Source organism: Quercus suber, unplaced genomic scaffold (assembly GCF_002906115.3).
Source record: "Quercus suber isolate HL8 unplaced genomic scaffold, Cork oak 2.0 scaffold_371, whole genome shotgun sequence".
In the NCBI taxonomy this organism is placed as follows: domain Eukaryota; kingdom Viridiplantae; phylum Streptophyta; class Magnoliopsida; order Fagales; family Fagaceae; genus Quercus; species Quercus suber.
In genome coordinates, this window is record NW_027069823.1 from 4,245 (window position 1) to 21,138 (window position 16,894).

At 31.9% G+C, this 16,894-nt stretch overlaps 1 long non-coding RNA gene across 1 annotated transcript; it reads left to right on the top strand.

Annotated features, from left to right (window-relative positions):
- The first annotated feature begins 15,492 nt into the window (after positions 1-15,492).
- Positions 15,493-16,851, top strand: LOC136061994 (uncharacterized). The gene is made up of 2 exons (XR_010623843.1): positions 15,493-16,688; positions 16,765-16,851. It is a non-coding gene; the product is annotated as an uncharacterized LOC136061994 (long non-coding RNA).
- Positions 16,852-16,894: the final 43 nt, after the last annotated feature.

Sequence of the window (16,894 nt, forward strand, 5' to 3'; positions counted from 1 at the left end):
AAGAAGGAACAATGTGTGATGAAAATCTCTTGTCATGTCTTTTTCTTTTTGGATTTGATTGTATGTTGGAAAGTAGTGTTAAGGACACATAATTATTTGAGACCAAAAGGAAGTTTAGTTTGTGGGTTGCGACTTATAAGGTCATGCATGTGGTCGGCAGCCTTGCACTTGAAAGGCTCACGGGAATTTTGGAGTACCCTTTGTCACGAAATTCTAGATTTTGGTTTTGTGGGATATTATTATAGGTTCGGTTAACAGGTGATTTAGGCTAATTGTTAATAAATTATTTAAAAAAATTTTTGACACAATTTTTTAAAGAAATATAAAAATTGTCAAAAAAATTAATGATTTTTTTTAAAAAATTTCATAAAATTTTCTAGATATCTTTCCAAAACAAATGCGCTTAAGTTATCAGTTAGCTTTTTCCTATTAATGTTACTAGTATATTGTATAATTGAAATTTATCATAATAAAATTTTCACACTCATAATAGATTATGTAAATATGATATTATACCAATCATAATAATTATCATATTACTAAATTATTTTTTGGTTTGCTAAAGGGTGCCACTCTAGGCTTTCGAGCAAAATATTAGCTCATTGGAGAAAAGTGTAATTTGCCATTCATCAAAGTAGCTACGTTATCCATTCATCCAATAAGATGTTTATTGGTGACATGCATGTTTCCTACTGGTACTAGTATTAAAAAATTGTGGTTCTTGTTTAATTTGTTCACTTCCTCCATTTTCTTTTTTTAAATCTTCAAATGCGTAACAGGTGTACTTAGGAAAAAGCATATTTGATTTTAGTTTATTGCTAAGGATGTGTATCAATCAAATGCAATTTAAAATTAAAAAGGCATGGGAGAAAGAGAGTGAATTTTTTTTTTCTTTTTTTCTTTTTCTCTGAAGGGTAAGAGATAATTGCTGAACTATATAATATATATAGTTTCAGTCCCAAATTGAGACTTTGCCTTGGTATTTGGATCAATTTATGCCATGAAATTGAAATCTTGCCCAAATGGTGCTAAAAAAAGCAATTAGCATTGACATATAGAACCCAACAATTAATATGAATGTAACCATTAGGTTGTTTGGTAAATGATTTCTAAGAACATTGTTTAAGTGTTGTGAAAATACATGTAGGTAAAAATACGTGTACTGTTGTTTAAATAACAGGATTGATTCTGGTGCTGATAAGAATTGTATTCAGGAAGGATTGATTCCTCCTAAATATTTTGAAAAATCAACTGAAAGAATGGTTTCTGCTAATAGTTCTCAAATGAAGATTAAATATGAATTGAATGATGTTCATATTTGTCATAATAATGTTTGTTTCAATATTCCTTCTATTCTAGTAAAAAATATGACTGACAAAGTAAATCTTGGATTGCCATTTATAAATGCTCTGTATCTCTTTCTTGTTGAACATGATGGAATTACTACTGATCCTTTTGGACAGAAAGTGAAATTTGAATTTGCTTCAAAACTTGAAATTGATATCAATAATGCTTTAGATTTGTCTTGTGATTTTTCTATTAATAATCCTGTTCATGAACCACAGATGGGTTTGTATTTCCAAGGTAATGATAGTAGTACTAAATTGTCTACTATCACCAATATTCCTAATATTCTTAATGATTCTTTGCAGGAATCTGACAATGATGCGAGGATAGATACCACTAATAAGTGGGATAATAATAATATTTATATTTATACCACTACTAAGTGGATTATTATGGCTCCCTCTTCCTCTGATAGGAAAAACAAGGGAAAAGGTCCTGTACAGGACTATTCTCAAAATGAAAGGCTCCCAGCGGAAAGACTTTTTAAAATGCATGAAGGCGCATCTTCTGGGATAAAACCCAGTGGATCAACATCCCTTCAGGAATTTGTCCCAGCAACGATGACTTATTCCAGTGGTGATATGATGATTGCTTTACAGGAAGTCTTATCCAGATCCTTACAGTTTCATAATGGTGTCTATAGTGAATTACCAGATTCCATTAAATTTATTCTTGATAATCTCTATGCTGCCTTTACCAAAGACCATTATTCCCTGTTTGAAAAGACCCTCCAAGCTCTAGAAATCCACATTGTTAACCTTACTGCTCAAAATGAGGCTTATATGAACCTCTATGCCAATCCTGTTTCTGAAACCAACCCTATTTCAGAAAATGATCTTGTTCCGGAAAATGCGGCTCTTAGGGTTCGCCTTGATAACTACATTAGTCAACTCTTTGGCAAAGAGGATATCCATTCAAAGGATAAAATGACTTTAATGGGCAATGATTTTGCTAGACTGAGTCTTAAGACCCAATCTCAGCTAAGAAGTGTTGTTGCCAACTTGCCTATAGACATACAATCTCGTATTCTAGAAAGCAAGACTATGTTTGGATCTTTTGAAAGCAATTTAGAACCGTCCGGTATGGCGGTAATCCGTCCAAGGTGACGGTAGCAACAAGTAGTATAATGAGCATAAAGTTAACTGAAAATACTTCTTTATTGAAAGTAGAGTTAAACACTTACAGTAGTAGTAGTGAATACAAGATCTCAGAACAGATCAACAGTTACAAAACTTGAACTAGTCCTAATTACAAGGTTTGTAAGAACAAGGTAGTAGTAGGTGAACAAGGTAGGTGAACAAGGTAGATAACAAAGAATTCTCTCAAAGAAGGCTTCTAAGGAGGAAAACTCTCTCTAGAAAGAATTCTAACAAAAAGTTCTACCAAAAACTTCTATTCAACAAAAAACTTCTGATTCTAACTTAAGGGATAGCCCCCCTTAAATAGGCAAAATTCGGAGTGAACAGTAACATGAACAGTAAAAAAGTGAACAGTAAAAGGTGAACAGTAATTCGTGAACAGTAATCCATGAACAGTAATCCGTGAACAGTAATTTTTCTTACTTTTTGACATGAAGTCTTCAGCAAATTTGGAATATTTGATAGAAATGCTTCTGACTTGGAGGTGACAAAAAGCAAGAAGAATCATTAGTGTTGCATGTAGGAGTAGGAGAGAATATATGCATAATGTCTTTTTGACTAACCAAAGTAGGAGTCATAAATAATAAAAACTGTTATTTAAACAACAATACTAAAAGGACCCTTAATATTCTGAAAATGTTGTGAAAAAAAGCAAAAGTGATAATATTGTTTTCTTCTTCCTTAGCTTAATGCTTGCTTACCAACCTATTACCTACCCATTGTTGTATGCTTCACACTTTTCTTGGTACTTGGCAAAATGGCACTGGTAGTAGACTAGTAGTAAAATTTTATGCACATTACTTTACTTCTTTGCTGCCTTTTCTTGCTCTTTTACTTCATCCAATGGACAAGAAGATTAAAAATAAACGAAAGCCCTACTTTGTTTGATCATCATAACCTCTGGTGATGTAAGAGGATCATTTCTTAATTAGTGTCGTTTATCATGAACTCATTAAACTAATACTTTAGACTTTAGAGTTTAGACTACACGTAACAAGATAAAAATAGAATTATAAAGTACGTAATGTTAATGTTAACTTAGAAGGATGTAAATGTAACGAAATAAAAGAATTAATTAGTCTAAAAATTTGATTAAAAGCAACTTTCTGATAATGATTGCTTTTTGGTGACATTACGTTACCTGATCTTAAGAATGGCCCTCAATTGTTAAGTTTTAGGCTAGGCCCCTCTACACAAAACCTGATAAGGAATAACAACAGGTGGGACGGGTTCGAATCATATGTGTTCCCATCTTCATTCGGCCTACTTTCTGTTCCATGTATTGTAGCAAAGAGGGATCACGTCATTTTGTCATCGCTAATGAAGTGATATTGACGAGACAGAGATGGAAAGAAAAAAAAAAATAAAGGATGGCTCAGCAAGAATAGTGAGAGAGACAAATTGACAAGCGTTATAGGATGATAATAGTATATGTATAAAACATTATTTTATAAATATGATATGTATAAAAAAATTAATACACTTATATATATATATATATATAAAAGAAAATGATGTCTTGATTTTATTTATTTATTTATTTTAAGACACAATAGAATTTCAACTTATGATGTCTACTTTATAATAATTGTTTTTTATTATCAGTTAAGACATTAATTAATTTTTTATGTATACTAGATTATAATTCTAGATTTTTTATTTGACAACAAAAGATTTTATCAATTTAGCTAATTAGAACTTATCTAGCATTTGGTTAAACCATTCTACTTCTTATGCATGAAACAGCCCATAAATTCTTTGAATTGAAAGTGGGGTGGATGTGTGGATGGAACTTGGGACCTTAGCATGTCATTCAAGTTCATTAAATCCATCGTCCGGGCGTACTTGAAGGGGCAAAAATTAATACATATACACAAATAAATAAATAAATAAATAAATAAATAAATAAATAAATATAAATAAATAAATAAATAAAACACACACACACACAGTGGAAAGAGTAGGGCATGGCAAACCTAGGACCTAACCCAATCTAATTCGGCTGGACCCTATACGAAGCTTGTGCAAAACCCACTAATGAAATGATTGGATAAAATGAGCATGTCTATGACCTACTCATATAGTTATGTGGGCTCATATAGAAATTCTTCAATACAAGTTGGTTGAGGCCACTAAAACATTATGCACATGGACTAGGTCGACCAACTGGCCTTTTACAATCCTGAAAACGGCAAGGATCATGAATTTTATCTACTCTTGCCCAGCCCAATATTAAAAAGGCCTATTCTCATTGCATTGTCATCCAAGTACTAACAATCTAGTTGGTTTAGTATTTTGTTTAGGTGGGCTCTATGACTCTTATCTTTCTTTTTCTTTTTTAATTCCAGGATAACAGTTTTGGAAAATTGAGTCCAAGCAAAAGATGAGCCCTTTGGGGGCTCATAGTTTGGCCCATGAAATTAGTGGTATGGCCCAAACAAAACAAAGGTTGTATTAGTACCCAACCAATACCGTAATGGTGGTCATTTTGTGGATCGTGCCCATTGGACTGGCCCAAGCTACATCGAGAGCTAAGCTACTATTTGTTGATTTTAAAAAGTAATTATTATTTTTTTAAAATTTTCCTATCTTTGTACTTTGAAGTGCTTCTCGAATCTCGATGACTAAAAAGGAAAAACGAATAGAGGCTTCTTTGGTTCTTAATAATAGAATGAAAAGCTTGTATCATTTGGTTTACAAAATGGGTTATGGGATATAGCTTCTTCCTTTTAAAAGGTGAAGCTTCAAGCATTTATGAAGAAGTAGCAACAAGCCCAACAAAAGAATAACAGAATGAAAAGATAAAGAATCATTTGGTTTACAAAATGGGTTTTGGGATAGCTTCAGCCTTTTAAAAGTTGAAGCATCAAGCATTTTGAGAATGTGTGGTGGGCACTAATTATTATAATAAAATAAAATCAGATCAAAATTATATGATCAATTAACTTATATGAGATTAAACCAAAAAAATAATAATAATTATACCTTGTGACTTGTGTGCCAACTGCCAAGGTACATATACAAATTCCAGCTATATGACCACAGCACACAGTCAAACAAAGAAGTGATTTGATACGCATATAGTTTAATTAGTTACAAATACTATAAATTTAACTATATAAGTCTTGAAAATTGAGGTGTTATCTTATAAATACAAAATAAAAAACTATTTATTATGTCATTGACGTGACACTAATAGCATATGTTGTCATGTTAGTTCACAAATTTATTTATTTATTGTAAAATTGCTAATAAATTTAACATATAAGTAACTTAATTTTGAGTACGTATTTGATTATCACTTTTTATTGTCATTGCTTAAACCATCGTGACAGTGATGCATGGAGTAAAAAAAAAAGGCAAACAGTGTGACCATATATATTATATCTAAAGTAGTTAGAAAGTACAATGTGATTATTCTCTTGGTGTTGTTTAGTGGTCACAGATTTTTGAGTGGGAGTAGATCCTTGTCATAATTGCATTTTTCATTACAAAAAAAATTGTTAAAAAATCAAAACATTTTTTTTTTTTGGGTTCGAAAAGATTAAAGAAAGCATGAAATTATGAATAATGGGCCCATGATAGGAATTGGTAGGTTGGCATGTATGTTTTGAAGTTAACAGGAGATCATACAAAGATTATTTAGAGACCAATTAATATTAAATTATTGGAAAAGAGCCAGAAATCATAAACAATTGCTTGGATTTACTTAGAAATGTCCCTTGGCAGATCTACAATTTATTTATTTTACTACTTATAAAATACATTATATTAGTGGCTACATTTGAAGTAGCCTCACCTTTTTATTTATTTATTTATTTATTTTTTTGTGGTTTTGTGCTAAATATTCCTTCTTTCTAGATTAATTAAAAATTTAAATGAAGAAACAATGGGCCAACATAAATTAAAAAAAAATGGTCAAGTGTCTTTTATGATGATATAGATTATTTGATGAGAGCATGTACAATTCAATGCATAAGTGTTATATATATATATATAAAGGAGATGGTTCTGGAAAAGCTCAGTGAGACTGTGACAAACAAAGCTTTTTATTTTATTTTTTATTTTATTTTTTATTTTTTATTATGAGAATAAAAATAGTGAAGTGACAAACAAAACTGACCATCACCATTATTACATTTTTATGTTTTGGAAAAGGTTTTATATTTTAAAATAAAAATAGAGGCAGGCTTGCAAGTAGCTCATCCATCTCATGTCATGCAAATATCTTGGATGAAGACAAAATTCAAAACCTAAAAAGTGTTTCTTTTCAACCACCCCATGATGAAATGCTTCTCCTTAATTTTGTTTTTGTTTTTGTTTTTTGTTTTTTTTTTTTTTTTTTGTTGGGTAATTGCAGGGGATAGAACCCCTGAGCTAACTGTTTACATAGGAATCGAGTGCCACTAGGCTACAAGGTCCAGTCCTTTAATTTTGTTTTTCAACTAAATTGTTTGGTTGAGTGGATAAATACACGGTTAAGTACACTTTCAAAAGAGTATTTTTGACCCTTTAACATAGTTGCATTATATGCACACAAAAATTCAACAAAATCTACTTTAAAATTTTTTTTTGAAATTTGATAAGAGAATGGAATTTTTAATAGGCCTTTATTATTGTAAGGACACAAATTGAGTCCTAAGCCCAAATAGGAAGTGGATTTAGGGCCAATAAACCCAATACAATGAATTTGTAGAGAGTGAGTTGGAAAACTAGGCTATAATGAGTTGAGTAACAATTATAATAGATCCAGAAGACAATAAAGCAAAAATGGACTAGATTTATCTAAGAAAAATTATACTCAGCACAGTCTGATGAGATCAGTTCTTGTATATATTACTTAAAGTTGTTACAAATACAGTTTTAATTGCTACAATACTTCTTTCTTTATTTTTCGATCCCCTTTTCTTAGGGCCATCCCTCTAATATATACTATTTTTCTCTTCTCATCTCCACCCTCCACGTGGAGAGTAGATTATTTGTGTTGATTTTTGTCCCATCAGCACCCCCCTGAAATCTTTTGGGGTAGCTGTAAGTCTGAAAGGCACTATTCACATATCACTTCCTCATTAATGCGGTTAGAGAGTTAGTTATAGAGCATTCAATGCAGTGGTAGCAGTTTTCTCTTAAAGATTTCTTAGCTTTCATATGTTTTGTACATTCATAGTGCATATTCTTATCAATAGAACTTCTTAGAATGTCATCTTGGATGATAGGACATACATTTTGATTTTTGCTTCGTTTAGCCAAGGGGATATTCCTCCTCGGCCTATCTTCCTCAGCCTTCTCATTTGTAACTTACTCATGGGGCTCTGAGTCTTACATCTTCAATACTGTTTATGTGTCCTACAAAACAGATGAAAGCTAAGAAATCTTTAAGAGAAAGCTGCTACCACTACATTGAATGCTCTATAGCTAACTCTCTAGCCGCATTAATGAGGAAGTGATATGTGAATAGTGCCGTTCAGCCTTATAGCTACCCCAAAAAACTTCAGGATGGTGCTGATGGGACAAGAATCAACACAAATAATCTACTGTCCACGTCGAGGGTGGAGATGAGAAGGGAAAAATAGTATATATTAGAGGGATGGCCCTAAGAAAAAGGGATCGAAAAATAAAGAAAGAAGTATTGTAGCAATTAAAACTGTATTTGTAACTAACTTCAAGTAATATAAACAAGAACTGATCTCCTTGGACTGTACCGAGTATAATTTTCCTTAGATAAATCAAGTCCATTTTTGTTTTATTGTCTTCCGGATCCATAATAATTGTTACCCAACTCATTATAGTCTAGTTTTCTAATCCACTCTATACAAATTTATTGTATTGAGCTTATTGGGCCTAGATCCACTTCCTATTTGGGCTTATGACTCAATTTGTGTCCTTACAATTATCACTGTGTTTGTTTATGGATTTATCTATTTAATATTTACTATTTAAATAAAATATGGTGTGCAAAATTTTAATGGAAGGTTTAAATATATTAAAAAAAATTAAATTAAAACAATGATTTATAAATTTGTGAGGCCTCAAAAACTTATATGGTGTAATATGATGGGATCAACTAAAAGTCAAATATAATTAGTTTTAAGTAATGTTTTAAATTCTGTTTTGGAAATCATTTTGATTTAGCTACTAAAATAGAATATTTTGGTATCAACCTGCAGTAATATATCATTTTAGGATTATCACTTAACAATAACTTTAACAAAACTTCATAGTCATGTAATTCCGTTAACCAAAATAAATTCATAAAAATAAGTTCATAAATTCCAACACATAAAAGTACAATTCAGAAAAGAATTTCATTAGAATGGTTGAAATTTAGTTGGAATGGCCAGTACAATCCACCACAAATTTGAATGTATTTAAAATAGAATAGGAGATTTATTGCACAGGTTAATATACCGCAACAGAATGGATTTCAAAAATATTATTTTAAACCAATTGAATATTGAGATTTGAGACGGATAATGTTTCCACCAAATCAGTTTGGAGAAATTTTTTTTTAACTCATTATGTAACAGTTTATAACATTGTTCATGTGTATTATTTAAACAACTCACATAATTTATTAAAAATATTATATGATTAAAAATACATGTTTATGGTATTTTTAACGTAGCTTGTTATAGGAAATTTCATTCAAACTGATTTGGAGGTAAGATTTTTCCTATGAATTGGATATGGTACACAATTCACAAGTTTGTCCTAAACTCCCAATTTTTTTCTTTATTTTTTATACTTTATAGCCAATTGAAACATTAAAATAAAATAAGATTGTTGTGGTTGATTCTCTTATGATGACTTTTCAAATTAAATAAATAAATAAATGAAGAAACCTACATTTTCATTTTATACTTAGCTTGGGATGTTAAAACTTGAGAATTCCTTTTTTTTTTTTTTTTTTTTTTTTTTTTCTACACTTTACTTTCAATTGTGCCAAGTGGGCTAGACCCTTCCACCTCCCATAGCTTTAAAAATAGAGAAGAAGAAAAGGGGTTCACTAGTAAAACCTAAAACGATACTAAACAAATGGATAGAGTGAAGAAAAGGAAGGTGAATTTAGGTTAGGTCATTAAAATCTTAATATTAGGTCCTAAAGAAAAAAAGCAACTATGTTACTATGAGATCAACAATATAGTAGAGTGTAGTGTAGACTCATCTCAATTTTTTATAAAAAGAAGGAACAATGTGTGATGAAAATCTCTTGTCATGTCTTTTTCTTTTTGGATTTGATTGTATGTTGGAAAGTAGTGTTAAGGACACATAATTATTTGAGACCAAAAGGAAGTTTAGTTTGTGGGTTGCGACTTATAAGGTCATGCATGTGGTCGGCAGCCTTGCACTTGAAAGGCTCACGGGAATTTTGGAGTACCCTTTGTCACGAAATTCTAGATTTTGGTTTTGTGGGATATTATTATAGGTTCGGTTAACAGGTGATTTAGGCTAATTGTTAATAAATTATTTAAAAAAATTTTTGACACAATTTTTTAAAGAAATATAAAAATTGTCAAAAAAATTAATGATTTTTTTTAAAAAATTTCATAAAATTTTCTAGATATCTTTCCAAAACAAATGCGCTTAAGTTATCAGTTAGCTTTTTCCTATTAATGTTACTAGTATATTGTATAATTGAAATTTATCATAATAAAATTTTCACACTCATAATAGATTATGTAAATATGATATTATACCAATCATAATAATTATCATATTACTAAATTATTTTTTGGTTTGCTAAAGGGTGCCACTCTAGGCTTTCGAGCAAAATATTAGCTCATTGGAGAAAAGTGTAATTTGCCATTCATCAAAGTAGCTACGTTATCCATTCATCCAATAAGATGTTTATTGGTGACATGCATGTTTCCTACTGGTACTAGTATTAAAAAATTGTGGTTCTTGTTTAATTTGTTCACTTCCTCCATTTTCTTTTTTTAAATCTTCAAATGCGTAACAGGTGTACTTAGGAAAAAGCATATTTGATTTTAGTTTATTGCTAAGGATGTGTATCAATCAAATGCAATTTAAAATTAAAAAGGCATGGGAGAAAGAGAGTGAATTTTTTTTTTCTTTTTTTCTTTTTCTCTGAAGGGTAAGAGATAATTGCTGAACTATATAATATATATAGTTTCAGTCCCAAATTGAGACTTTGCCTTGGTATTTGGATCAATTTATGCCATGAAATTGAAATCTTGCCCAAATGGTGCTAAAAAAAGCAATTAGCATTGACATATAGAACCCAACAATTAATATGAATGTAACCATTAGGTTGTTTGGTAAATGATTTCTAAGAACATTGTTTAAGTGTTGTGAAAATACATGTAGGTAAAAATACGTGTACTGTTGTTTAAATAACAGGATTGATTCTGGTGCTGATAAGAATTGTATTCAGGAAGGATTGATTCCTCCTAAATATTTTGAAAAATCAACTGAAAGAATGGTTTCTGCTAATAGTTCTCAAATGAAGATTAAATATGAATTGAATGATGTTCATATTTGTCATAATAATGTTTGTTTCAATATTCCTTCTATTCTAGTAAAAAATATGACTGACAAAGTAAATCTTGGATTGCCATTTATAAATGCTCTGTATCTCTTTCTTGTTGAACATGATGGAATTACTACTGATCCTTTTGGACAGAAAGTGAAATTTGAATTTGCTTCAAAACTTGAAATTGATATCAATAATGCTTTAGATTTGTCTTGTGATTTTTCTATTAATAATCCTGTTCATGAACCACAGATGGGTTTGTATTTCCAAGGTAATGATAGTAGTACTAAATTGTCTACTATCACCAATATTCCTAATATTCTTAATGATTCTTTGCAGGAATCTGACAATGATGCGAGGATAGATACCACTAATAAGTGGGATAATAATAATATTTATATTTATACCACTACTAAGTGGATTATTATGGCTCCCTCTTCCTCTGATAGGAAAAACAAGGGAAAAGGTCCTGTACAGGACTATTCTCAAAATGAAAGGCTCCCAGCGGAAAGACTTTTTAAAATGCATGAAGGCGCATCTTCTGGGATAAAACCCAGTGGATCAACATCCCTTCAGGAATTTGTCCCAGCAACGATGACTTATTCCAGTGGTGATATGATGATTGCTTTACAGGAAGTCTTATCCAGATCCTTACAGTTTCATAATGGTGTCTATAGTGAATTACCAGATTCCATTAAATTTATTCTTGATAATCTCTATGCTGCCTTTACCAAAGACCATTATTCCCTGTTTGAAAAGACCCTCCAAGCTCTAGAAATCCACATTGTTAACCTTACTGCTCAAAATGAGGCTTATATGAACCTCTATGCCAATCCTGTTTCTGAAACCAACCCTATTTCAGAAAATGATCTTGTTCCGGAAAATGCGGCTCTTAGGGTTCGCCTTGATAACTACATTAGTCAACTCTTTGGCAAAGAGGATATCCATTCAAAGGATAAAATGACTTTAATGGGCAATGATTTTGCTAGACTGAGTCTTAAGACCCAATCTCAGCTAAGAAGTGTTGTTGCCAACTTGCCTATAGACATACAATCTCGTATTCTAGAAAGCAAGACTATGTTTGGATCTTTTGAAAGCAATTTAGAACCGTCCGGTATGGCGGTAATCCGTCCAAGGTGACGGTAGCAACAAGTAGTATAATGAGCATAAAGTTAACTGAAAATACTTCTTTATTGAAAGTAGAGTTAAACACTTACAGTAGTAGTAGTGAATACAAGATCTCAGAACAGATCAACAGTTACAAAACTTGAACTAGTCCTAATTACAAGGTTTGTAAGAACAAGGTAGTAGTAGGTGAACAAGGTAGGTGAACAAGGTAGATAACAAAGAATTCTCTCAAAGAAGGCTTCTAAGGAGGAAAACTCTCTCTAGAAAGAATTCTAACAAAAAGTTCTACCAAAAACTTCTATTCAACAAAAAACTTCTGATTCTAACTTAAGGGATAGCCCCCCTTAAATAGGCAAAATTCGGAGTGAACAGTAACATGAACAGTAAAAAAGTGAACAGTAAAAGGTGAACAGTAATTCGTGAACAGTAATCCATGAACAGTAATCCGTGAACAGTAATTTTTCTTACTTTTTGACATGAAGTCTTCAGCAAATTTGGAATATTTGATAGAAATGCTTCTGACTTGGAGGTGACAAAAAGCAAGAAGAATCATTAGTGTTGCATGTAGGAGTAGGAGAGAATATATGCATAATGTCTTTTTGACTAACCAAAGTAGGAGTCATAAATAATAAAAACTGTTATTTAAACAACAATACTAAAAGGACCCTTAATATTCTGAAAATGTTGTGAAAAAAAGCAAAAGTGATAATATTGTTTTCTTCTTCCTTAGCTTAATGCTTGCTTACCAACCTATTACCTACCCATTGTTGTATGCTTCACACTTTTCTTGGTACTTGGCAAAATGGCACTGGTAGTAGACTAGTAGTAAAATTTTATGCACATTACTTTACTTCTTTGCTGCCTTTTCTTGCTCTTTTACTTCATCCAATGGACAAGAAGATTAAAAATAAACGAAAGCCCTACTTTGTTTGATCATCATAACCTCTGGTGATGTAAGAGGATCATTTCTTAATTAGTGTCGTTTATCATGAACTCATTAAACTAATACTTTAGACTTTAGAGTTTAGACTACACGTAACAAGATAAAAATAGAATTATAAAGTACGTAATGTTAATGTTAACTTAGAAGGATGTAAATGTAACGAAATAAAAGAATTAATTAGTCTAAAAATTTGATTAAAAGCAACTTTCTGATAATGATTGCTTTTTGGTGACATTACGTTACCTGATCTTAAGAATGGCCCTCAATTGTTAAGTTTTAGGCTAGGCCCCTCTACACAAAACCTGATAAGGAATAACAACAGGTGGGACGGGTTCGAATCATATGTGTTCCCATCTTCATTCGGCCTACTTTCTGTTCCATGTATTGTAGCAAAGAGGGATCACGTCATTTTGTCATCGCTAATGAAGTGATATTGACGAGACAGAGATGGAAAGAAAAAAAAAAATAAAGGATGGCTCAGCAAGAATAGTGAGAGAGACAAATTGACAAGCGTTATAGGATGATAATAGTATATGTATAAAACATTATTTTATAAATATGATATGTATAAAAAAAATTAATACACTTATATATATATATATATATAAAAGAAAATGATGTCTTGATTTTATTTATTTATTTATTTTAAGACACAATAGAATTTTAACGTATGATGTCTACTTTATAATAATTGTTTTTTATTATCAAGTTAAGACATTAATTAATTTTTTATGTACACTAAATTATAATTCTAGATTTTTTATTTGACAACAAAAGATTTTATCAATTTAGCTAATTAGAACTTATCTAGCATTTGGTTAAACCATTCTACTTCTTATGCATGAAACAGCCCATAAATTCCTTGAATTGAAAGTGGGGTGGATGTGTGGATGGAACTTGGGACCTCAGCATGTCCTTCAAGTTCATTAAATCCATCGTCCGGGCGTACTTGAAGGGGCAAAAATTAATACACATAAATACACACACACACACACACTGGAAAGAGTAGGGCATGGCAAACCTAGGACCTGACCCAATCTAATTCGGCTGGACCCTATACGAAGCTTGAGCAAAACCCACTAATGAAATGATTGGATAAAATGAGCATGTCCATGTCCTACCCATATAGTTATGTGGGCTCATGTAGAAATTCTTCAATACAAGTTGGTTGAGGCCACTAAAACATTATGCAGATGGACTAGCTCGACCAATTGGCCTTTTACAATCCTGAAAACGGCAAGGATCATGAATTTTGTCTACTCTTTCCCAGCCCAATATTAAAAAGGCCTATTCTCGTTGTATTGTTATCCAAGTACTAACAATCTAGTTGGTTTAGTATTTTGTTTAGGTGGGCTCTATGACTCTATCTTTCTTTTTCTTTTTTAATTCCAGGATAACAGTTTTGGAAACTTGAGTCCAACCAAAAGATGAGCCCTTTGGGGACTCATAGTTTGGCCCATGAAATTAGTGGTATGGCCCAAAAAAAACAAAGGGTAAATTAGTACCCAACCAATACCGTGGTGGTGGTCATTTTGTAGGTCATGCCCATCGGACTGGCCCAAGCTACATCGAGATCTAAGCTACCATTTGTTGATTTTAATTCTTTGGAACCTACTCTAAAAAAAAAGAATTATTATTATTTTTTAAATTTTCCTATCTTTGTACTTTGAAGTGCTTCTCGATTACTAAAAAGGAAAAACGAATAAAGTCTTCTTTGGTTCTTAATAATAGAATGAAAAGCTTGTATCATTTGGTTTACAAAATGGGTTATGGGATAGCTTCTTCCTTTTAAAAGTTGAAGCTTCAAGCATTTATGAAGTAGCAGCAACAAGCCCAACAAAAGAATAGCAGAATGAAAAGATAAAGAATCATTTGGTTTACAAAATGGGTTTTGGGATAGCTTCAGCCTTTTAAAAGTTGAAGCATCAAGCATTTACCAAGAAGTAGCAACAAGCCGTACAAATGGCAGTAGGGCATTTGGTGGCATTAAGCGGCCTTGTGACTTCTGAGGCAAAAGGAGTTTCGTTAAAATCCAAGCTACGGGTCAAGTAGTTACTAGTTTGGTGAGAAAAGTGCTACATGTCGTTTAATTAAAAGAAATATCAACCCATTTGGTAGGAGAGATTTTCAGGATGGATAGAAAATGAATAGAAGGAAAGGAAAAAGAGAGCGAGGGTTTCTATTGTTTGACATGGGGCTTGTTTGTCACAGTTTATTCAATTTATTGGGCATGTACAACTTTTTTAAAATTTTACTTCTGCCTTGATAGAATTGCATTTTTGTTCCACTTATTTTTAAGTTAAATAAATTAATAAAAAGAAACTATCCAAACAAGCAAAATAATTGGTAAAAGGAAGTTTGAGGGTAAACTATCTTCCACATGACCTATTAAACAATATCATTATTTGGACATTGGCAATGTTGGATACATTTGACGTACGTAAAATTATAATAGATGAGTACTTGTAGAATTTAGTGAAATGTGAGGAGTCTGACACCATAAAAATCTAGTCTGATTACTCCATTAATAACCTTAGAATGATCATGAATTCTCCTTTCTTGCGTGTCGAAAGGCAGAACCTGGATCACTTATGCATACTTAGAAAATACGTGCATACAAGCTTGACTTTGAATAGGGATCATGACACATTTTCCTTATGGTTTGGTGTGACTTGTAAAGGGAATGACATGATAATAGTGGCTTGGAGAAATTGTGGAAACCTTTATTGGGTGTAATGGGAGATCCTTGGCACCATATGACAACTAGCCTTTTTAAGATCGATATGGTGACACTTGGCACCAAATCCTTGAAAGTGAATTCATGTAGCTAGACATCCATGCCTATTAATAGAAGTGTAAATATTTCGTTTAAAGTAGAGGGGGAGGAAAGAAAGGTGACAAGGGCACAAGGCATTATAGAGGAAATAGATAGTAGAAAGGAGAAGGAATAGAAGAAAAGAGAGTCATAACTGATAAGAAGTCATCATGACCTTACGATATATAGATTGAGTTTCTCTCATGTAGCTAGGTAACGTTCAGTTGTGGACTCACGCAACAAAGGAGAATGAAGTATATGAGTGGATTTTTTTTTTTGAGAAGAGGGATTAATGAAGATAGAAATCCACATATTTATCAAAGTTCAGTCCTTTCATGTCGTTTTCTATAAATAAATTTTAAAAAAGGGTAATTGGGTAAATTGGTACTAATATACAAATATATCAACTTTCCCATCTTTTAAAGAAGGGACTGAGAAATGAGAACGTACACATTTTTTAATTTTTAATTTTTATTTTAACACAAACCCAACCGACAGCAACGAACACGGCGACACGAAGCAAAGGTGGCGACGCGTGTGCGCCCCACATAATTATAAACAACCACCTCGGTGAACATTTATATCATCCTTTCCCAAAATAAATAAATAAATAAATAAAAACACGAAGAAAGGCGTCAATTCCGCCAAATACGGCGTCGTATCACGTGATATTCTGATCTTGATAAAAGAAGAAGAAGAAGAAGCAAGTACACTATTATTACAAATTTATACAGTTATATATATATATATATATATATGAGATTCTAAAAATTAGGTATCTCTCTCTCTCAGCGAAGCTTTGAAAATCGAATCTCAGGTCAGGTGAGAGTTTCTTTCCAAATTCGCGTTTCGTTTCATCTCTCACCGTTAATTCTCACATCTTTCAAATCTAATGCAGTAGCGTTAACTGTTAAGTTTAAAGAAACGGACATGGTGAAGGAGACAGCGTATTATGATGTATTGGGCGTTCACGTCGACGCATCTGCCGCCGAAATTAAAAAGGCCTACTATCTCAAGGTAATCATAAT